This window comes from Panthera pardus, unplaced genomic scaffold (genome assembly GCF_024362965.1).
Source record: "Panthera pardus isolate Hobbes unplaced genomic scaffold, ASM2436296v1 HiC_scaffold_6, whole genome shotgun sequence".
NCBI classification, from domain to species: Eukaryota; Metazoa; Chordata; class Mammalia; order Carnivora; family Felidae; genus Panthera; species Panthera pardus.
In genome coordinates this window covers 67,739,483-67,762,508 of record NW_026526991.1, presented here as the reverse complement: position 1 = coordinate 67,762,508, position 23,026 = coordinate 67,739,483, and the positions used below count along the sequence as shown (strand labels likewise).

Genomic DNA, 23,026 nt, shown 5'->3' with positions numbered 1-23,026 from the left:
AGATCCTCTATCTCCCTCTCTCTCTGCCCCTCCCCCCCTTTCTTTCTCAAAAATAAGTAAACATTAAAAAAAACAACAACAGACAGTTGCTCTTCCAGTTGCTGACATACTGAGCTGTTTCCACACCAGTGTGAATATACTGACATGAACAAGTCCCTGTTGTCCTCCAAAACAGTAATATTGAAGTATATTTATTACATGACTATAGATATCTTTAGGCATCGTTAGGTGTCATTATGGTAGTACCTACCCAGACTACTAAGATTCATGGTCTCAACAACCCAGTTTAAATGTCATAAGGGAGGCACCTGGGGGGCTCAGTCGGTTAAGCGTCCGACTTCGGCTCAGGTCATGATCTCACGGTTCACGAGTTCGAGCCCCACATCGGGCTCTGTGCTGACAGCTCAGAGCCTGGAGCCTGCTTCAGATTCTGTTGCCTCCCTCGCTCTCTGCCTCTCCCGGGCTCATGCTTAGCCTCTCTTGCTTTCAAAAATAAATAAACATTAAAAAAAACAACAAAAAAAAAAGTTTTAAGGTAAAAGGTAAATTTAGTTAAAAAAAAGAGTCAGCCCCACTATTTGGTGGTAGGATAACAAAACGAATCTGCTGAATTAGTTACAGCCCAATGTATACGCTGGTTTGCCTGGGGCAATTGTTAAGTACACAATGTTTGTATCACTCCCATGCGCCATTGTCACTGCCAATGCCCCTTTAAGAAGAGAAACAATAGGAGCAAGAGCTAAGTAATGAAAGAGAAGAGAAAATGAGGAGGCCAGAGTGAATTGTTGAAAGACTCCCTAGGATTGTACTCAAGTGTGTTCTGGTCAGGTTTTGGATCACAAGAAACATTATTTAAATATTTCTTAAATATCCGACACAACTTATTTTTATTACACTAATATAAGGATTGAGAAATATGTGGCAAAAAGATGAAACACATTTTCAGATGTCTTAGAGAAATCTCCTCATGATGACCTCAATAAGCTGAATCATTCCAGCTGGAGTGAAAAACTGAGGGCTCTGTTTATTCTTTTTCCTGGGATTTCAGCAAATAAAAGCACTCAGTTTTTATTATATACGTGGTCACAGATGTCTTGATATCCCCAAGAGGAATATTTAGGTGTATAAACAGATTCACTTTTAGTATGCAGAAAAAGAGGAGGTCGTATGGCTTTGTGGCACATGCATTCTCACCTAAAATGTTTAGGAAAGGATTTTCTTTTAAAGCACTGCATTATCTCATCTAACCACCATCAGTTATTCCATGTTGTGGTCACTGAAATCATTTGAAGATAATTGGCACAACTGATACATAAGAGAGGATGCCTGCATTGACTAGATGGGGGAAGAAAACAGTTTTTCAAGGGTTCTTGGTGTTCAGAGGGCATCTGTCTCCCCCTCTGACTCTGTGAATCTTATGGAGATGCCCTCACTTTATGTCTTAGGTAGATGGGTAAATTAAGACCTCTTTTTATTTTTTAGTTCCTTCCTTATTTTTGCACAGAACAGTAACTGATTAAAGAAGGCATACGTATGCTTTATGTTTCCCCAAGTAAGATAATAACATGTAAGGAGCTGAGAATAGGACCTGAGATACAGTAAGGACTAAATAAATATTATTTATTGTTGGTGGTGGTTGTATATTTTTAAATCAGTGAACCACATAAAATAGCCTAGGTCCTTAAAATTTTTATGAGAACCTACTCTTAAGCAGGAGATTATTTTTGATTCAGAAGAATAATGGTCATGTACAAACCGCAATTGAAAAATTTTAGTCTGTATTCTTGGCTGAAAACCAGTTGGCAAGTTGAATTTCTAGGCCTACTGGCCATTTCAGGAATGGTCTCCAAACTTTTGTTATTTATAATATTCACAGATCTCCAGAAGAAATGGCTTCATTTTCTTTCCTATTTTAGGGCCCCTTAAAACATTCAGCCATTTGGGCAATAGCATTTGTTGTCTTGTGTTAACCTTGTTACAGAGTTAACATTTCACATGTAGGAAACCCTGAAAAAATATATATTTATAACAGACATGCTGACAAGGTCTTGATGCCCCTAGCACCACCTCTGTTGCAACGTCTGTTTGCTCTGGTCTGGTATTTAATAAAATATACAGACTTGTCATAGCAACCACTGCAACACAAAGCGTATATGTGTTTCTACGATAAGGAGAGCTTTTTTTTTTTTTTTTTTTTTTTTTATTAAAGGAACATTCAAAAAAGTATGTTAGATGTACAGATAGTTTAGATATTTGGAAAAATGGAAATGTATGCAGTGATATTTTCATAGGAGACCATGATAATCCTGAGAAATACTTAGAATATTCCTAAGTACTTTTCATTACTTTTTTTTCCTCAAAAAGAATCTTAAAGGTTTAGTATATTGGGCTGCATAATAGGGACTCTGGCAAAGAAGACACAACCACAGCAGTGTAAGAGTTTGGGCTAATGACTATCATTTTATTAAACGCATGACATATAAATATGCCTTATTTTTATTTTGTCTGATAGTTTCTATACAAGTTTGAGTTTGTTAAAAGTGAAACCCACAGAATCCAAAAAGAACCCCAAACAATTTCTAAGGAGCAAATGTAAAACATTTCTTTATTTATTGTGAGAAAATTATTTGTTTTATGGCTGATGGGCAAATGACTGGGCCTTCTTTTGGCCTCAATTAGTGTATTTGGTGACCAAAGTCCCGTGGAATTTGAAGCCCATCCCACTTGACTATTTCTGTCCTGTCCCTACTCAAAAGTGTGCTTCCTAATTTATTTTTCTCAACTAATTTTGGTGGAGAATAAAGGAGTAATAACAATGTACTCACATGGGCTACTGAATTGTTTTCCTAAATCTTTTGCCAAATTTAAAATGTTTACAAATCTGCAAATTCAGAAATGGATACATAAATAATAATTTTGCTGGATGAATTATGATTGGCTTTTTATTTCAATTCTGATTAAAAATGTTTCAAAAAGTGACTATGTAAGAAGTAACAGCTCAGAGGCATTGGGGGATCTGAGTGCAGAATAACCTCTCACCCGCTGAGAGGATCAAATTCTTAGTCTGTGACAGGAGAATTCCAGGTCGGGTAACTTAATAGCTTACAGAGAAGATATAGTTTGGGATTAGGGTCAAGCCAAGCCCGTGTGACTCTGTATAATATTTTTATACTCATAAAAGTAAAAGTGTTACCAATGATATTATTGCGTATTTTAAATTGGTAATCATGAGGATAATTAAATTTAGACTTGTCACCTTTTGTTCATGAAAATGTCTCTAGGGCCTCTTCCAGAGTTCCAACAATTGCAAACTCCCACTGCTTTGTTGTATATAAATCTACATATACCAGGGTACGTTTTCAGTGTATGACCTCATTCTAATAAAATGTCTAATGTCTTTCTGATCTTACGGATTAGAGGCATTGTCTCCTGCTTGCTATCTCTCAGTGTGGGCCCAGAAACAGGACTAACACAGACGCTTGAGATGGAGAAACTTCTGGAAGCCTTTCAGTAACATACTAGGCCTAGAGGAGTAGATATTTCTGAAGCCTATTCCTCTGTCTCTCGAAGCAGGTATTTCTAACCTGAGACATGAACACACGCTGCCAGCCCCCCTTCACGCTGCTTGTAGCTCCCTCCCCTCAAAGTGAGAACCCAGCAAGCCTTACCCTAGGACCTATGTTCCACTTATGTGTTCCAAGCCTTCACACAAAAGCATTTCTTCTTACTGTGCATCCGTTTTCCTTTCCTTTCCACTTTCAGCCTCAGTTCTTACTCTTTCCCTTAATTATTCTCAACTGGACTGCCTGGGAATTCGTATATACCGTATGGGATTAAATTCATGCAACTTCAGAAAAGATGTAATGAAGCAGGTCCCTATATACGAGAGTTTTGTAGTTGCATGGCTGATTATAAACTTGGATGTAAGTTTAAAAAAATAATAAATGCCGGGGCACCTGGGTGGCTCAGTCGGTTAAGCGTCTGACTTCAGCTCAGGTCACGATCTCACGGTCTGTGAGTTCGAGCCCCGCGTCGGGCTCTGGGCTGATGGCTCAGAGCCTGGAGCCTGCTTCCGATTCTGTGTCTCCCTCTCTCTCTGACCCTCCCCCGTTCATGCTCTGTCTCTCTCTGTCTCAAAAATAAATAAACGTTAAAAAAAAAAAAAATAATTAAAAAAAAAAAATAAATGCCATCATAAATTATTTTACTTGTATTACATTTAGTTAACAGAAAATTATTGATAAAGGCTATATGCCCTTTAAAAGGCATTTCCTAGTATATATGACTAATGTAAGCATAAGGTGCTAAGTTCTCTTTTCAACAATTGAACAAAATAAAGAGAAATCCGACTAAAGTTAAAAGCTGATAGGTTTTTGAAAAAGTTTGTGTTTGACTTTTCACCTTGGAAAATAGGACCTGCACGTTCCTCTAGCATAGTAGCAGGGAGAGGTAGTGTGACCTTCATAATCTATCCTAGAATCTTTTTTTATGGGATAATCAAATAAGTTGGTTCACTCCTCTTCTGGGAGTCTTTCGTTAGCTATTAGTAGGCTCCAGGGGCACGTCAGTGAGTTCTACCACACCAGAGTCTTAAGACAGACCACAAAACCTATGAAGCACCTCCGCATGAGTCCTGTTTCAAATCATTCCAAACCATGTCCCCATTTTATTTAAATATTACTTATCTGATGATTTCATTTTACTTTAAAACTGATTTGTTTTTAGGCAAACCAGACTTCCGGAATAGGATAAGCAAGTGCGTGTTCCTTAGGCACAATTTTTTTTAATGTTATTTATTTTGAGAGAGAGAGAGAGAAAGGAGGTGAAGGGCAAAGGGGGAGAGAATCCCAAGCAGGCTCCATGTGCAGCATGAGCCTGATGTAGGACTTGAACTCACGACTGTGAATCATGATCTGAGCGGATATCAAGAGTTGAACGCTTTACTGACTGAGCCACCCAGGCGCCCCCTTAGGCATGATTTTTTTGATGATTTTTAGCAAAGGTGTCACAACATAGGCCCCTAAAATGTTTCATTATTTAGCTTGGGTAATATAGTATATGTCATTTATTATGGAAAACCTCAAATTTATACAAATGTCGATAGGATAATGTAGTGAAACGTCACAGATGCACTATCTAGCTTGAACAGTTATCAACTGTGGCAGTCTTCCTGAATCCAAATCACTACTCTTACTCCCCTATGATTTTAAAGCAAATCCCAAATACATAATTTCCTAGTAAATATACTTGTATATGTCGTAATCAAAAAGGACTTTTTAAAAAGCAGTCATGTGGCATGATTTTTTTTATATTATTTAACTTCTTTTTTTTTTATTTTTTAATATATGAAATTTACTGTCAAATTGGTTTCCATACAACACCCAGTGCTCATCCCAAAAGGTGCCCTCCTCAATACCCATCACCCACCCTCCCCTCCCTCCCACCCCCCATCAACCCTCAGTTTGTTCTCAGTTTTTAACAGTCTCTTATGCTTTGGCTCTCTCCCACTCTAACCTCTTTTTTTTTTTTTCCTTCTCCTCCCCCATGGGTTTCTGTTACGTTTCTCAGGATCCATGTGGCATGATTTTTAAATTCAAAGCAACCTAGTGTTTACTGGTGATGTCTTGAGACAATACAGAGAAAGCTGAGTAAGCACCTGGGTGAGGAGGCCAGTACACATTTTGAAATCTGACCTAAGGGCATTCCAGGTTGGACAGGTTCTATCAGGAAGAAGTGTTAGGTAAATCATAGGCATTAAAATGAAGGATATTTGGACAAAATTAGGCAAAATGTAGGCTGGAGGATCCTCAAAGAAACAGGCAAAGAATGACAAGGTATAATTTTTCTTTAAAAGAGAAGCAATTTAGGGGTGCCTGGGTGGCTCAGTTGGTTGAGCATCCGACTCTTGATTTCAGCTCAGGTCATGATCTCGCTCTTCATGATTTTGAGTCCTGTGTTGGGCTCTGTGCTGACGGTGCTGTGGAGGCTGCTTGGGATTCTCTCTCTCCCTCTCTCTGTCCCCCCCACCCCGCTCACTCTCTCTCTCTCTCTCTCTCTCTCTCTCAAAATAAATAAACATTTTAAAAGAGAGAGAAGCAATTTTATGAGGGTTAGATTTAAAGAAGGCAGACTATTAAAACTTGAGGATGACATTTTAAAAGTTTGGAAATCAACAAAATTCAGAGTATGGGAAATTTCATAGGACAAATGACTTGGTTTCACTGTCCAATAAATTGCAAGTGAGAAAAGAGATGAGGATTGGCTGAACTTATGTCTGTCTCTTAAACCTCTTTTAATCCATATCAACCAAAGAGTGTGTGAAGCCCATTTCGATTCTGATTCAAACAAACTAGGAGTAAAATAAAGAGATAATCAGACATATATGAACACTGCTTGGAAATTTGGTAATATTAAGAAAATGGCTTATTTAAGGTATGATGATTTGGTTATTCTTCAAGACTTATCTTTGTGAGATACATATTGAATCATGTATGGATCAAATTATTTGGTGACTTGGATTCTCTTGGAAATAATGTAGTAATGGTTGTGGTAAGGGTAACAGGGAGGAAAGATATGGGTATGGATGAAATATAACAGACAAGTATTAATAACTGTTGAAGTTTTGCAAAGATGCAGTATCATTGTCTATATTCTACTTCGGAATATGTTAGAAACCATATTAAAAAGGTTTACGTTTCCTAGTTTAGAACTTTTCCATATGTTTTTCTTGGTATTCCTACCAAAAGGTTGAAAGCAGAAGGAAGATACTCTAAATTCCTTCAACTAACCAGAAATTCCTATTACCTAGCATTTTTGAGTTTTGCCATTATTGATGACGTCAACAAAAGATTAAATCATGTTGAGTAAAATTCTAATTTTAAAATGGATCTTGCTGTATTCTGATTTTTTGAAAATTGACAATCCATGATAGGTATAACTTCCTCTGAACCAGAACACTGTGCTAATTATGTAAGAGTTTTTCTATCTCCTTAGCTAAACAAATGAAACTTGTTTTTATATTTAATTTCTTTTGAGAGAGAGAGAGCAAGTGGGGAGAGAGGGAGAGACAGAATCGCTAGGTGGGACGATCTCACAGACCATGAGATCATGACTTAGCTGAAATCAATCAAGAGTTGGATGCTCAACCGGTTGAGCTACACAGGCACCCCAACAAATGAGACTTTTGAACAGAATTTTTCTCTTCTACACCTGTGAAATTTATAAATATCCATGTGTACATGTGCACCTCACCAAATTTTTGTGGACATCTTCGGGGTTGGGGGGTTGTTATTTGCAATACTTGTACACATAGAGTTTCTATTACTTGGCAAAAAGTAGTATTTAAGGTATGGCCCCAAGAACAACATAAAATCAGAATCTGTATGTGACTCTCCCCCTCCCACCCCATCCCAAACTAATCTACTTTGCTATTTATTTAAAGTATCCCCATTCTGTTTGTAATTGCATGCTGTGGACTGAACCCATCATTTTTAGATCTGTAATTCAAGACACAAAAAGGGTTTGTTTAGAAACCCGTGAACACAGAGTGCACTAATGATTATGCCCTTGATTGGACTGAACCTACGCTTCAGTGAAATATCAACCAGTTTGTAAGGGAATATCAGAAAACCTACTAATTTGGCATTATGCAGATTCAACAACCGGTTAATTCATCGAACTTTTCACTTTTCTAAGGCTACAGATTGTATTGGTAATAGCTTCGAGGATGGATGACTACTTTCATTACTCTTTGAAGTCAACATCTAGTATTTGTTCCCTTCATAGAAATGTACTCATCATTTGATCACTTCTTACTAAAAATAAAATCGATGCCAAGCTGCACATAGTTATGTTAGATCTAAGAAGGAAAGAATCTCTCTGCTTCACTCTGAGTTCCATCTTAGTGGGCGGGGATTAGAGATTGCCTTCCTTGATAGGCATAAAGGGACACTGTCCCTTCCTATGACAGCAGGTAGGGTTGAGAGACACAGAGAAGCCTGAACTACTAAGTTTTCTAGTCTGCATCCTCCACTCAGACCATAAGCCTGTTAATTTTGTAAAGTCTGAAAGCTCATTTTTAAAGTTCTCATTAGTAACCATATACATGACAGCCAGCCCTATGCTAAGCATGTTACATGTATCAAATCAGTAATACCCTAACCTTTGAGGTAGGTAGTATTATTATCCCCATTTTACATGTAAGGCAACCGATGCTCAAGAAGACTGAGTAATTTACCCAGAGACCAAAGCTGGTGAACAGGTGACTGAGCCGGGACTCACCCCCACCCCCCACATCTGACTGCAGAGCCCAGCTCCTGACAACATTCCATCACTACTGGGTACCTACTTTTTTGTTGGACACTATTCATAACAGGATACCTGTCTTCAAGACCTGGAACTGAACTGGAGGGCTCCGCATGGGAACTGGGACAAATGGAACAGGTTTCATAGAGGAATAATGGTATGACGCCAGAGAGAGGAGGGTGGTTCCAGGCAGGAGAAATGGGATCAGAAGTTTGGCCCCAGTAATACCAAGACAATTGGAGTCTACTGCAGCTCACATGGAGTGTTTGTGTAGAGTCTGGCTGAGGTTGACCTTGACGGCCACGTTAAGGAGTTTGAACTTTACGGAATTCTGGTATAAAGAATAATGTAAACCATTATATTTGGTGTCATTCTGTAAAGTGTGGATACTGCCCTAGCATTACAAAATTGTTCAAAAGTAATTGTACAGCTGTTTGGGTTTTGTCTACACTGATATAGTACATGAGGCATTTCTATTTTTCTTTCAGAAAAGCTCTGGGTTTTTTTTCGCTTTAAAGAAAGAGTTTAAGAAACAAACAAACCCCCTCAGTTATCCCTTAAAAAAACCAAAATCCGCAATGTTGGGAACCGTAGTCTATGTCTGCATTTCACATCACACCCTTGGAATGACTGTCATCATTAGTTAAATAAGTAATACCGGGGCGCCTGGGTGGCTCAGTCGGTTGAGCGTCCGACTTCAGCTCAGGTCATGATCTCACGGCTCATGAGTTGGAGCCCCGCGTCGGGCTCTGTGCTGATAGCTCAGAGCCTGGAGCCTGTTTCAGATTCTGTGTCTCGCTCTCTCTCTCTGACCCTCCCCCCGTTCATGCTCTGTCTCTCTCTGTCTCAAAAGTAAATAAACGTTAAAAAAAAATTAAAAAAAAAAAAAGTAATAGCATAATAGCAAGAGAGGTGAACAAAATTCAGCAAGCCTTTTGTTCAGTCTCCTGACTTACAACAGAGTGTTCACTCCCTCAAGATTGCTAGGCTGCATTCTGTCCTACCACAGGCTGTGGGACCTTAGGGTCCCCATAAAGGAGATGTAACCCAGCAGAACAGCCTGCAAAGCGATGTGAGGTATCTAACATTCACACAAAATAAAATAAATTACATAGATGGTACAAAGATTCTGCCCCATTTTGAAAGATTCAGGAGAGCAGATGTGCCTATAAAAGGAGTTCTAAATTATTTTAGCTATGACAGTCCATCTATGTTTATGCTTTGGAACCAGCATCCTGTACCTACCCTCTATCCTCTGGCAGAGTTTGGAATAAGGAATATGTTTCTGGTAACAGAAATCATTAAATTGGTGACTTAGCATGATGCCTTCAGTTAGACTTGGATCTAGTCAGGGCTCTAGACTGTTATTTTGTGAAATGACAATATGTCTGTGAAAAGTGTGAAATTCTAAAAACACAAATGGGTATTTATACTTTCAGATGCTGGTAGATAATTTGTTCCCTCCACTGTTTGGGGAGGACAGGGCGGGGGGAGAGAACTTTAGGTGCCAACGAAAGGGGGGGTGGTGTAAGCCTAACTCTTCTAAGTACTATTCAGAAGTGCTGCACTTCCCTGAGCTAGTTACAGCTGTTGGAGTCCAGGTTCCCGATGCTTCTGGGTGTTCAGGTGAAGAAGAACATCCTTGTTTCAAAACCTGACTTAGAGGGGCACCTGGGTGGCTCAGTGGTTGAATGTCCTACTTCTGCTCTTGTCATGATCTCGCAGTTTGTGGGTTCAAGCCCAGCGTCGGGCTCTGTGCTGACAGTTCAGAGCCTGGAGCCTGCTTTGGATTGTGTCTCCCTCTCTCTCTCTCTGACCCTCTCCCACTTGTGCTCTCTCATTCTCTCTCTCTCTGTCCCTCTCTCTCTCTCTGTCAAAAATAAAAGAAACATTAAAAAACAAAAACAAAAAAACAAAAAAACCTGACTTAAGTGAACTCTGGGAGATGCTCCCCCCACTGATAGATGGGGTGAATGCCCAGAAGAGTATAATGCTGACAATCTCAGGACCCTTGATAAATGCCCTGGGGCTAAAGATGCTATTTTGACTCTCAGCGACCCCTGTCAAACTGGAGAGCCACTCAGTCATTTCCAGCCATGCCCCCTGAGTTATCAGCTATGTGACTGAGCACAGACTGGCAGGGAAATCCCTACTGCAGAAGCATTTTTAAAATTAGCTTCAAGAAACCAGAGTTATCCTAACTAATGATAAAGGCACAGAACACATAATCCTATCGGTGTAGAAATCTTAAAAAGTGCCATGTTTTATATCTTATTGTCTAAATTCATAGTTTTTTTTCTGCCATATTCCTTTTCTCCTTTCCAGTTGGCCAGTCATCCCTGTTTTACATAAAAATGTAGTTTATACACATCTTTTTGCCCTGTAACACACACATGTCATTTTGAAGTTAAAAACTTATCCAAATTTGTCCTCACACTTTCCCCAAGTACCCTCAGTATCCCTTTAATCCAACTGGCGTTCTAGACAAGTCCATCATTTGAGAAGAAAACTCACCACCAAATATGGCGAAGCAGCCGGAATACTACTTCACAACGAAAAGGACCCAAATATTGACACAACTTGAATAGATCTCAGGAATGGTATGCTGAATGAAAAAAAAAAATCACCTGCAAAAAGATCACATATCCTATGATTCTGCTTATGTAACATTCTCAAAACAATGAAAATAGGGAGATGGGAAACCTCTCATTGTCAGGGAAAGGGAGAAGAAGGTGAGTGTGGCTATAAAGGAATCACACAAAGGAGGTCATCCGGGTCATGGAAGTTCTAGGTTTTGTTTCTGGCGGTGGCTGCACAAATCTGTCCACATGATAAAATGACACGGAAACTATACATATTGTACACACATATTGTACCAACATCGATTTCCTGGTTTTGATATTGCCCGGAAGTTGTCAGATGTAACCATTGGAGGAAACTGGGTCAAAGGTGTATGGGGCCTCCCTGTGCTACCTTTACAGCTTCCTGTGACTCTATAATGACTTCAAAATAAGAAGCTTAAATGTATGGAAGTCCACCAACAGCACGGACTCCTCTGTACAGCAAGTATAATGACATACAGCGTCGTGACACATGCCAAAAAAAAGTGTCAGATTTTTTTAAATGTGCTGTTTCTAAAGAATTGCTTCAAAAACCACAAAGGAGTAACACAGTGATGAAATGTGTTCTCTGGACTATAATGAAATCGCTCCATTTATGTCGTGCTGTGAAGCATAGGATTGCTTTTCAGGCATTCATGAAGCAAGGTTGGAAACACGAATGTTTTTAGTTAGACCACTTTAACAATCAAGATCAGTTTGATCATACAGTTCATAAGAACATTCGGCATCTATGTACCACATTCCTCCCATTTGGAGAAATTCCAGAAAATAAGACTATAGCATGGGTAGCCCCATGTCGCATGCAGGAAACCTTTCTTAAAAACCAGAAAGGGCTGCCCTCCCTCTCCCCTCCTTTTTCAGTTTTTTTTTTCTACTTCTCTTTCCAAGTCCATCTCCCTCACTCGCCTGGTTTCTCTAGTGAAGTCTCAGCAAAAGCAGGCAAAGTCGTGAGCAGCGCCTGTCCCTGACGTGGTGGCCTCCCGCAGTCCTCCCTGGCGCCGCGACCCAGCTCATGCTCCCAGCGCGCAAACGGGGGTGGCTGAGCAGGACGCGCGTCGCCCATAAGCCACCGGCCACTGCCAGAGATGCTCTGGACAGCACACTCCGCACTCCGAGTAGCAACACTGCAGACACAGCGGTGGCCAAAGTTGCCTCTTGGGGGGATTACATCTTTTTTTTTTTCTTTTTTTTCTTTAACATTTTTATAGTGCCATGAGTGTACCCAGTGGTATGAAATTATGCCAAAACAAAGAGCAAAGTCCTTGTCCTGAGGAGTATGCAGTGTGAAAAGCGCATGAATGACGCAAGGCAAAATGACAGGACAAACACAGGGTGGGTGGGGAGGAAAAGTTACCCTGAAACAGAAGGCAGAATCAATATGATTTTCAATGGACCAAAAAATGGAAAAGCCACGTCAGGGCCCCAACTCCTCATAGCAGAAACATAGAAATAAGGATTTGCCATAATAGCAATAGTCATGGTAACATTACCATTTATAATGTGCCGTGCAGTATCATCACCCGAATTCTATAAGGCTGGTATTAGTATTACATCGAATTCGAAAACTAGTCTCTTTAGCTGCTTAACAAACACTCCTAAATTTCACCATGTGCCACGTATAATTGTTTTATCCTCATGAAATCGTTATGAAGTGGGAAACGTTTCCCTCATTTTATAGAGGAAGAGAATGAAGCCGTGAGGTTAAGTAACTAGCTCTATCTGGGCCACTCAGGTAGAAAGCGGGAGAGCCAAACTGGAAGCCAGCACATCCAGATGATAGAACCAAGACCTGAATCCAGGAAGCCCAGCTGTATGATGGAGCAGGGGTTCCTGTCCACACGCCCTGATTCCCTGCCTGCATGCTTAATGGTGTGCAATAATGCACACTGAATAAGTAATTTATTTAAAAAGGTTTACATTGATGGTCAGTAAGGCACAAATTCACTTTGCAAAAGCCTTTAATATTTCAGTGAAAACATGCTTGCTTGAAGAGTTGCTTCAAGAGTTTGCTTGAAGAATAAGTTGTTTTGAGGTGCTTGGGTGGCTCAGTCAGTTAAGCGGCCGACTTTGGCTTAGGTCATGATCTCATGGTTCCTGAGTTCGAACCCCGCTTCGGGCTCTGCGCTGACAGTTCAGAGTCTGGAGCCTGCTTCCAATTCTGTGTCTCCCTCTCTTCCTGTCCCTCCCCTGCTCACACTCTGTCTCTCTCTCAAAACTGAATAAATGTTAAAAAATTTTTTTTAAAGAATTAAATACTGTTTTTTTTTTTAAAAAAACAACAGGTTTTCCTTCCTTCCTTTCTTCAGCAGACATGCATGAGTATTTGTTTGTGCCAGGCACTGTGTGAGGCACCATGGAGACAAAAATAAGAGAAAACAAGGGAATTGGAGATGATGTTCATTTTGATGACGGATACACACGAGATTTATCAGGAGAAATAAGGGCAAATAGCCAACAGGAAATAAGGGAACATTTCAATCTTATTATGCAGGGAGTGATGTTATTCTGGGCTGGACCATCCTGTTTATTATTTATCCCTTTTTTCATTTCCTCTCTTCTGCTTCCTTCATTTTAGTTATGACAGAGGAAAACACATGGTCAAAGAACATATAGACATTTGTTAGCATTTCAAATAATGCTTTGGGTGGCAGAATAAATAACATTAACAATAATAGCAATCCCATATTGAGTGCTCACTATGAGTCAGGCATTAGTCTAAGCATTTTACATGTGTTAACTCATTTAATCCTCATAACAATCCCATGAGGTAGGTGCTATTATGATCTCAATTTTGTAGTTGTAGAGAAGCTCAAAAAGATTAAAAAAATTGCCCAGGGATATAATGCTAAAAAGTCGAGGATTTAATGTATTAACTGAAATTAGATTTTGGATTATTTGTAGATTTCATTTACCCTTTGAATTCCCTTCCAAATAAGAAGAGTTTGAGTAACAGTATTTTACAAGTGTGGAAATGGTGAAGAGGCAGGCAGACCTCTGAGCCTGGGATGAAAAACTGGCATAAAAGATCCCTAACAAAACAAGAGACTGTGGGAGTTAAATTCTCCAAGTCTGTTATCAAAAGCCAGAATCTAAACTGGCATAAACATCTACTTTGGAGCTAGGAGGTTGACATCATTACTGTCACTCCGTTCCCTATCTCACTTTGGGTTTTTTTTGTTTTTTTTTTTTTTAATACATTTTCCTTCCAGACTCTTCTGCAACACAGTAAAATAAATAAAACCACTAAAAACTAAAATAAGGAGACAAATCCTCCCCAGCTACCCCTCCCCGTCAGAAAAACACAGAAAAGCATTTGTTTGGAAATAGTTTTTTGTGATTGTGTAAATTGTATCTTTGTTAAAATGGAATATCCCCTCAAGAACTAGAAAAATAATTGATTTTCCCATACAGAGGACACCAAAGTCTGGTCTTTCCATTTGAGCACAGTGTTTCAAACCCTAACATTATAAGGAGTCTAAAAAATTATAGTTCTCTATTATATGACCATAATCAAATGATAAAATAATAAAATGTGTTGCCAATTCCTGTATTCAGTCATTTTGTTCCTTGTTGGGACAGTTCACTTCTGAAATGCAAGGGCAAGGCAGAGCTTTGGGACCCCTGCAGACAGAATGAGTGAGGACCTCACAGGACACTCCTCCCTCCCAGCCTCTTCCCTTACATGTTCCACTTCCCAGTACTGAACTCCTAAGCTCCCTAAGTGGCTCACACTTTCTCCTTTCTCCCTTCAGGCTGGTCTCTGTTGAGAATCTTCTCCCACTTCCTTCACTTCTTTGCCTGCCTAACTTTTATTTCTACTTCATAACCTAGCTCAGGTGTTACCTAGTCTTGAAATGTTCTCTGGCCCCCTCCCTAAGCCAGCTTCAGTGGTGCCATACTCCAGTCTGAACTTTTCCTGGCCATCAACATGCTGTTAGTGTGACTGTTCACTTGCTTATTCTTTCCTTGACTAGACTAATTCATTTATTCAACAAACATCTCTTGGGCACATTTGCCCGGGACAGTGGTAGGTGTTAGGGAAACAGGGATAAAAGAAACTCCTTAACAGGGTTCCTGGAAGGTAATGATACTCAGTGACTGTGGAATGAACGAATGGAATTAAGTCACTACAAAAATAGGAGAAGGAGGACCAGAAGAAGGTTAGCAGTCATACAAAAGGGAATTGGCAGTTCATTTCTCCCATCGTGCATATCCTACCCTATGGTGCAACATCTTTCTAAACCTCTTTTTTCCTTAAGTTTTGGTTTTTCTAGTCCTCTTTCTTTGTGCTGGCTCAAATGGAGGCAGGAACTCAGGCACGGAAGGGACTTAGTTCTGATGCCAGCACTGTCACTTACCAGCTGGGTGACCCTTGGCTCTTTCCTCCATTTCTATGAGCTTCAGTTTCCTCCTCTGTAAACTGGAGATAACAAACACCTATACCATGGAAGTCTGTGTGAAGATTAAAGGTGATTCACATTTGGAACATAAGGACTTAGCTATAAAAGTCTGGCTCTTAACAGAGTTCTCCTCTCCTTTCTTTCTCTCTCCCCTACTCCCGCCCCTTACCCTTCCTACAAGATGTCCCCAGGGCAGTTGTGGCAAGGAGGATAACTTCAGGTGATACATGAAGCACATTCAAAAAAAAAAAAAAAAACCAAACTGTACTATTTTGATAGATATCAAAAATATATAAGTAGCCATAAACCCCATTATTCCTTTGATTTTTTTTTTTTTCATAGAAGTCATTGCTTTGGAGAGTAAAAATTAAATTAAGCCCTTCTTGGTGTTTTTTTGTTTTTAAATTTTTTTTTTAACGTTTATTTATTTTTGAGACAGAGAGAGACAAAGCATGAATGGGGGAGGGTCAGAGAGAGGGAGACACAAAATCTGAAACAGGCTCCAGGCTCTGAGCGGTCAGCACAGAGCCCGACACGGGGCTTGAACTCACGGACCGCGAGATCATGACCTGAGCCGAAGTCGGCCACTTAACCGACTGAGCCACCCAGGCGCCCCTTGTTTTTAACAATAGTTAGAAAATATTAGTAAGTCAGTACAAAAGATAAGGGGGAAGAAAAAGAAATAGATGCCTGAAAAACACTGAGGAAATAAACAATGGCAATGACATGAAAGAAGAAAAACATTTAACACAGAAGTCCACAGCAGCTGTATTTATCATGCTCGTCCTCAGCATTTGATAAACTGACAGGTAACCACAGGCATACTATGCATTTCTCAAATGTCACTTATTGAAAAAATCTAGTTCTGGGCCTGCGAAGATTCAGTCTGTAGCTGTATGATCATGCCTTGGCTTTCTTAGCATCGGTTTGGTCTGTAACAGGCCAAACAGCCAGCTTTGGGTCCCTGAAAGTCACCTGTCCGGTTCTGCCCCTGATAAAGTCCAAAGTGAAAGAGAACTGTTCGTTTAGAGTTAAGAACAAGTAATTGCCCAAATAGGACTTCCAAAGAGGTTCTATGTTCCCTGCACTGTATATGTCCCAATCTTGCTTTGTAAAATGAGTATAATAATAGAGTCTATTTCCTAAGGTGGTTATGAGGACTTCACATAAAAAAGCAAAACAGAATAAATATAATAACGGATATATATGTGTAAGTCATTGTCATCACTAATCCAGTACAGACTAGCCTCCTTGGAGCACCTTGCATTACATACTCACCCATCCCTGCAGCCTTGAAAACCATTTGTCCCCTTACACCAGTCTCCCTTCGTTTTAGTGTTTTGTGACAGAATCAACCCAATAAAAGCTTTCTGTCTCTGAACACATGGCATTCAATAATTTGGCAAAGTTCACATAGTCTTCAGTTTCTCTGTCCTTAACAAACTTCTACCCAGACTGTGGATTTTCTGTAGATTTCATGTGTTAGCATTTGCGAAGCTACATACACATGTGCACACGCACGTGCACGCACACACACTTCTTGTGTTCCAAGTGAGAGAGTCTACCAACCTCGATGACTCCTTAGGGACTTGTTTGCAGTGGGGCTTATCCCCCCCACTTCACCCCCAAATTAAGTTCTATAAAAGGCTATAACCGAAGTTGAACCAAACCCAAAGTAGAGCCCTAGCTACCGGCCCTGGAGATTGTGATCCAGGCATAGCGTGTTCTTTTTACAATGTAAGACAATTCAGTCATAATGACTGTGTCTGCGCTGCCGGGAAGCAAATACGAATATAAGAAAGCAGTAAACTGGGAAACGGGCCAACTCTCCTTCCTTCCCCAGGGGTGAGAAGCTGCACCGCTCCCAAATGCATAACAAAGAAAGCCGGCCCAGGAGCTGGGGGTGGGGGGAGGAGTGGGGAGGGGCCCCTGGCGAATAGGTGTCTGTGGGACGCGCCTGGGCGGCCAGGGTCTGCTTATACCTTCAGGGCCACAGCTACCCCTTTGCCTCTTTTCTCAGGGTGTAAGATGCCCGGAGACAGGTAGAGATGCACTTTTGCCCTGAGAAATTGACATCCAGACACACTCCGTCCTCTGGTGAAACCAGGACCAGGTCTCTAAACACTCGGCTTAGAACTGAGGCTCGGGATCTCTAGGTCCTCGCCGAGTCTCTCAAGGACCCAACTACTGCACCGTCACTGCCCGGTGCCACCCTGGCACACCAGCCACCAAGCCTCCCAGGCTGGGCTTCCTAGTTTATCGCTTTCTCTGACCAAGTCAGCAGGCGGGTACGCATCTCCTGGGCCGTCCTGGTGCTCACGGCACCGGAGGGGCGTTCTCCCTACCTGTCCTTGCTGGATCGCTAAGAGAAGCTGGGGCCCCCGAGGGGTGCACCGCGTGCCTCGGCGCCTCCACCCCTGCCAGCGGCCAGGGCGCAGCGCCCACCGGTGCCACTGCCTGTGAAAAGCCACTCCCCGTGCCGCTCCCAGCACACAGCCCGCTCGTCCCCCCGGTCACCTCTCTCCTCTCTCGGACTCCGGACTCCGAGGCTCCCAGGTCACCCCCAGGAGCTCCCTGCGTGTGCGCTCCCTTCGCTCTTCTCATTCATTCTCTTTTCTCCATTTTCCCTCCAACCCTCACGCTCTCCGGGGCTCTGGCCTCTTATCGCCTCTCGCCTTCACCCCTCTCTCTGATGTCCCCTCGACGTCCCCTCGATTCTACTCGCCTTTCCCGCTCCGCGTTTCTGCACCTCTCCTCCCTTCTCTCCTGTGCGCCCCGGGCTCTCCGGTCCCCTGGAGCGGGCGCTGGACACCTCCGTCGGAACTTCGGCCTCAGTGTTCGAACCCGCTGCTGCCGCCCGCAGTCAGGGCCCCCAGACCCAGCAAGGCTCTCGCCTTCCTCCTCCCCTCAAGCAGACACTCTCGGGACTCCTCCTGGGGCCACAGCCCCCCACCAGGGGAACCGTGCTGGCCTGGCCCAAGCAGCCCAGCTGTCAGGGACAACGGGTCTATTTTAGGTCCAGCACCCAATGTCCCCGCCCTGAGGACACCGGCCCCGGCCCCGCGACTTGGGTAGCACTTGCCAGCACTGATCGCAAGCCGACCCGACTCGAGCGAGGCTGGTGGCAGGGCCACCGCTGTGCAAGGCGGTCGCTGGACACCCAACTGGAAATCCCAAGGGCCTAGGAAATCCGGGGGGGGGGGGGGGGGGAGGGCAAGCCCCAGCCACCCCCTCCCGCCTCCTGGGAATGGGCTACCTTGGAACCGCCACCTCTCTTGCAAAGAGAGCCACACACGAGCCTTCCCAGCTAGTTCCCTTTACCTCTGTATGCCCTGGTTTACTTAATTTCTAGTCAATCGGTCATTAGCCTGCAATAACCCACCCAAAGCATGATCCTTTAGAAAATCTAAGAAGAATTAGGGTCAATCAACAAACAAGTTACGAAGAGCCGCAATGCCTAACCTAAGCCCCAGAAGGTTGAGCAAACGGACCTCACACGCGTGCGTGTCCCTGTGCGCGCAATCACACACGCGCACCCACACCAACACCGGCTGGGATCCAGCCACCAGTTCGCACACTGACAAGTCTCTAAGTCTAGCAGAGATTAGAAAAGTGTCACTCACCTGAGTCGTTTTCTACTTCTGCCGATTGGGATCCGGGGGAAGTATAGGAAAAGGGTGGATTGAGAGACCCTCCTTTCTTTTCTTTTCGCCTTTCTAAAGAGTGGAAATTTCCATCATGTGATAGGGGGCAGCATCCCCAGTGTCGCCTTTCCTGAGGACCCTCCCTTCCAGCCCAGCCACCAATCGCCAGGCGGCAACCTGAGATGTAAACAGAAGCATCCTCCCAGGTGGGCTGAGTTGCCCAGCTGTCCCGCAAGAGTGAAGCCTGGGAGCCGCCGGCCCCTGCTCCCTCCTCTCTGGGTCCCCGACAGCGGAGAATACCTTGGTGTGAGTTCGGGTTTTCGCGGTTGTTGTTTGGTTGTTTGTGGTTTTGTAATGAAGTCTCCTCAATAGTCAAGGTTGCATTTGTTGAGTCTGCCCTACATGCAGAAATGCATGTTGATCTTCCCTTCGAAGTCAGGAAAAAAGTCTTTCGGGTAGGTATCCCTAAACTGCCTCCAGGTTTGGGGATGTCGAACCTGAGCCTGACGTAAAAGGGGGGAAAAATGGAGGAAGGGGTATAAATGAAAAACCCGTCAGTCACCATTAAAGCCCCTTCATGCATCAGTGAAGCTGGGGGTGGCTTGGTAGTATTTAACTATGAGTGGCGATCTTCGCGGCAATTTCTTTTCTGGGATTTCAATTTACGCATAACCCTCAGTATGTATGGAGAAGGAATTAGGATATGATAAATAGCACTATAATTTTAATTCTCTTCACTAAAGGCATTAACCTGCCATTTCAAGGAAAACCGTTCATGTCAAAGCCATTTTCTGATGGTAAGCAAAATTCTTATTTCAAAGAAGGCCTCTGTAACCCATTTGTTCATAGCCCTGTGTTTATTTTCGTACTCATGTGTCGTTCTTTGGGGAAAAAGATACTCTCCAATGGCGATCTGACTCCACAGTGCAGCAAACTCACCAGGCAACACAAATTGCTTTCTGACCTGGCCAGACACATCGAATTGTACTAAAACCGCGCAACAATGCAAATTCAATAGAAGGATGATGCAGCAAATACCTTCACTGGGGTTGCTGTGTTGGACACGAAACATACATAAAAATCAGTATCTAGAAAAATCCTTGTTTTATGAAAGCTGATGATCGCCCACCTGACCGCCCACCTAGTATACCTCCTTAGTTTGTCATAACAAGAAATTTCCATTCTGAGAAATTCGACTACATCAGAATAATTTTCAGGTCCCTTTAAACTTGTTGAAACTACATTATCTTTATACTACCACACTTTCCGCTGATTCTTATTTAATAAACATAAGCATATTTTGTAAAGCTACTGAACTGTCAAAATTGGTAGGCTTGAGAGAGGGTTAGTGGGAGATCAAGACGGACGTACATTTCTCTCTGCCTAATGCTTACTAAAGACAAAACCCAGGGGGCACCTGGGTGGCTCAGTCGGTTAAGTGTCCGACTTCGGCTCAGGTCACGATCTCGCAGTCCATGAGTTCGAGCCCCGGGTCAGGCTCTGTGCTGACAGCTCAGAGCCTGGAGCCTATTTCAGATTCTGTGTCTCCCTCTCTCTCTGACCCTCCCCTGTTCATGGTCTGTCTCTCTCTGTCTCAAAAATAAATAAACGTTAAAAAAAAATTTAAAAAAAAAAGACAAAACCCAGGTTTCTAAAATGACAGGCCTTTTCAGAGACAACCAGATGAAGATGACATCACGCAATTGTAAGGCAGATACTAGTTAACTGTGCCACTGCTCAACTTTGTAATGAACAGCTTCTTATTCAGTTCTTGGCATCCATATCTCAGTACAGAAAAGATAAAAAATGGTGTTTCATTGCCGAATTTGCTGGAGTCCTGTGGGTTACCCACCTATATAAACTCTTAATGTCAGGTGTGGGTTGAGGTGAAACGAGCTGCCTTCATCTGTGAATCGGTGCCGTGCTGAACAAGGTCCAAGCGTGTCGTCCCTTGGAGCTACGGTCCATCATCAGAGTCTACGAAGAGCTCAGAGAGACTTCTGGATAGTACGAGACAACTGACAACGCTTTATCTTCCCTGATACAATCCAAACCTTGAGCCGTTGACGGCTCTGTTGAATCTTCCTGCCAATCTTCCGAGGTCTGTTCTCAACCAGTCTTGGAAACAATGAGAAGCAGCCCTCGCCAGCGACATGAATACACCTGCAGGACCACAGTGTAAAACACATTCTGATTTGTTGTCAAATCATTCACTGGCTCTGGAGCAGTTAGCTTAGGTTTAAATCTCAGAGCCACCACCTACCAGCTATGTGACCTTGGCCAAGTCACTTAAGCTCTTGGTGACTCAGTCTCCTGAAAAATGGAGAACATTTCTTGGCACATTGTTTTCCTGACTTGTTATTTTCAGACAACACTAAAAACTCACCTAGGGATGGAGACAAATGAAATGTTTGCAATCAAGAAAAACTTACGCGGCAGATAGCATTTAGTACCATTTGGACAAAGCTCACTCGATGGAAACTCTCTGCTCTGAAATTATATTGACCTAAGAATGTTATTGGTTTAGTTGGGAATTCTTTCATTTTTAAGAAAAGTCTATATGGGGAAATACTCCCCAAATATATTCTTTTGAACCAAAATTAATACTTGAAAACAGAGTTCTCTGCTCCCATAAGTTTGGAAAACATTGTGGTGAAAGTTCTTGTGGGATTCCTCAGAAGTTTTAATCAGTCTCTCTAGGTTGGGATGGAGCACGCAGTATTTTTTCATGACTAGAGCCCTTTGGGGGGAATATCTCTCAGGTCTGATGATCCAGAGTATACCCATTGCCAAATTTTAGCACACATGAATGCCTGAGGAAGGAAATAGAACACAGTTATTATCCAAACACCCCGTGGCAAGACTCTAAATTTCCTTGGTTTATAGACTATTGTTGAGAAGTTTGATAGCAGTGACTTTAGCAGACGCGTATAAACTTTTTTCTTTGATAGTAGACTTTTAACATGGATTGTTTTTCCAATTAATAATTATTATAAAAAAATTTTTAATAAGTTTATTTATTTTTGAGACAGAGAGAGACAGAGCATGAACGGGGGAGGGGCAGAGAGAGAGGGAGACACAGAATCGGAAGCAGGCTCCAGGCTCTGAGCCATCAGCCCAGAGCCCGACGCGGGGCTCGAACTCACGGACCACGAGATCGTGACCTGGCTGAAGTCGGACGCTTAACCGACTGCGCCACCCAGGCGCCCCAATTAATAATTATTATGATTCTAAACTGACTTTAGGTTATGAAGCACCTTAATGTATATTATGGTACTTGGTACTAAAATAACCTAAGTATTATTTTCCCCATTCAGCGAGAAAGGGAAATGAGGTTAAGTGATTTGTCCAAAGACACAGAGCTAATAATTGACAGACTGGAATATGAACCACTGGCTTAAAATTCAATATCTCCCACAGCTCACCTCCCTTTACTTCTGAGCATTTTCTTTTCTAAGACTGATAACTGTTTTCCTGCCTACAATGTAGTCAACCCTAAATGGCATGCTTAGCGAAACTATTATGATTTTTAAAATAATTACTATAAAAGCAATGATCTCTTCAGCATAATTGCATGAGCCTTTGTAAATTCTAATGTCTTTATAATGACATTATTTTATATGAATCTGAATTTGATTTATGTGAAACACTGAGTAATACCAGGAATTATATTTGTGGTTGAGTTTCTTTTTAGTGTTATGCTCTCTAAATGAGCTACTATTTCTTACTGGCTCTAGGAAGAAGATACCTGAATAGATCACTTACCATCTCAGTTTCCCACCTGATGAAACAACTAGCATCTGGATCTCAAAATGAAATATCAAACTAGATCTAGGATCCTAGAAGATCCAAGTCTAGTGGCCAATATTGGGATGTTAGGGACCAGACTCGAGGTCCCATCCAGGAGGTGACAGGGAGAGCAGAGCCCATATGTTGCACATGGGCAGCTCAGAGAGGAGAATTGTGCATTGTGTGGTCAGCATTCAACCCCAGCCCCAGGGAAGTCAGCCTTTGGAAATGGCATTACAGGCAGACACCCGACCAGTTGTATTTACCA

The 23,026-nt window shown here is 42.2% G+C and overlaps 1 protein-coding gene across 1 annotated transcript in view; it reads right to left on the bottom strand.

Annotated features, from left to right (window-relative positions):
• Positions 1-19,065, bottom strand: part of SLC38A4 (solute carrier family 38 member 4) — a 71,606-nt gene extending 52,541 nt beyond the window's left edge. Inside the window, exon 1 of the mRNA XM_019419129.2 lies at positions 18,949-19,065. The gene's annotated coding sequence lies outside the window, so the exon portion shown is untranslated. The remainder of the gene's footprint in view (positions 1-18,948) is intronic.
• Positions 19,066-23,026: the final 3,961 nt, after the last annotated feature.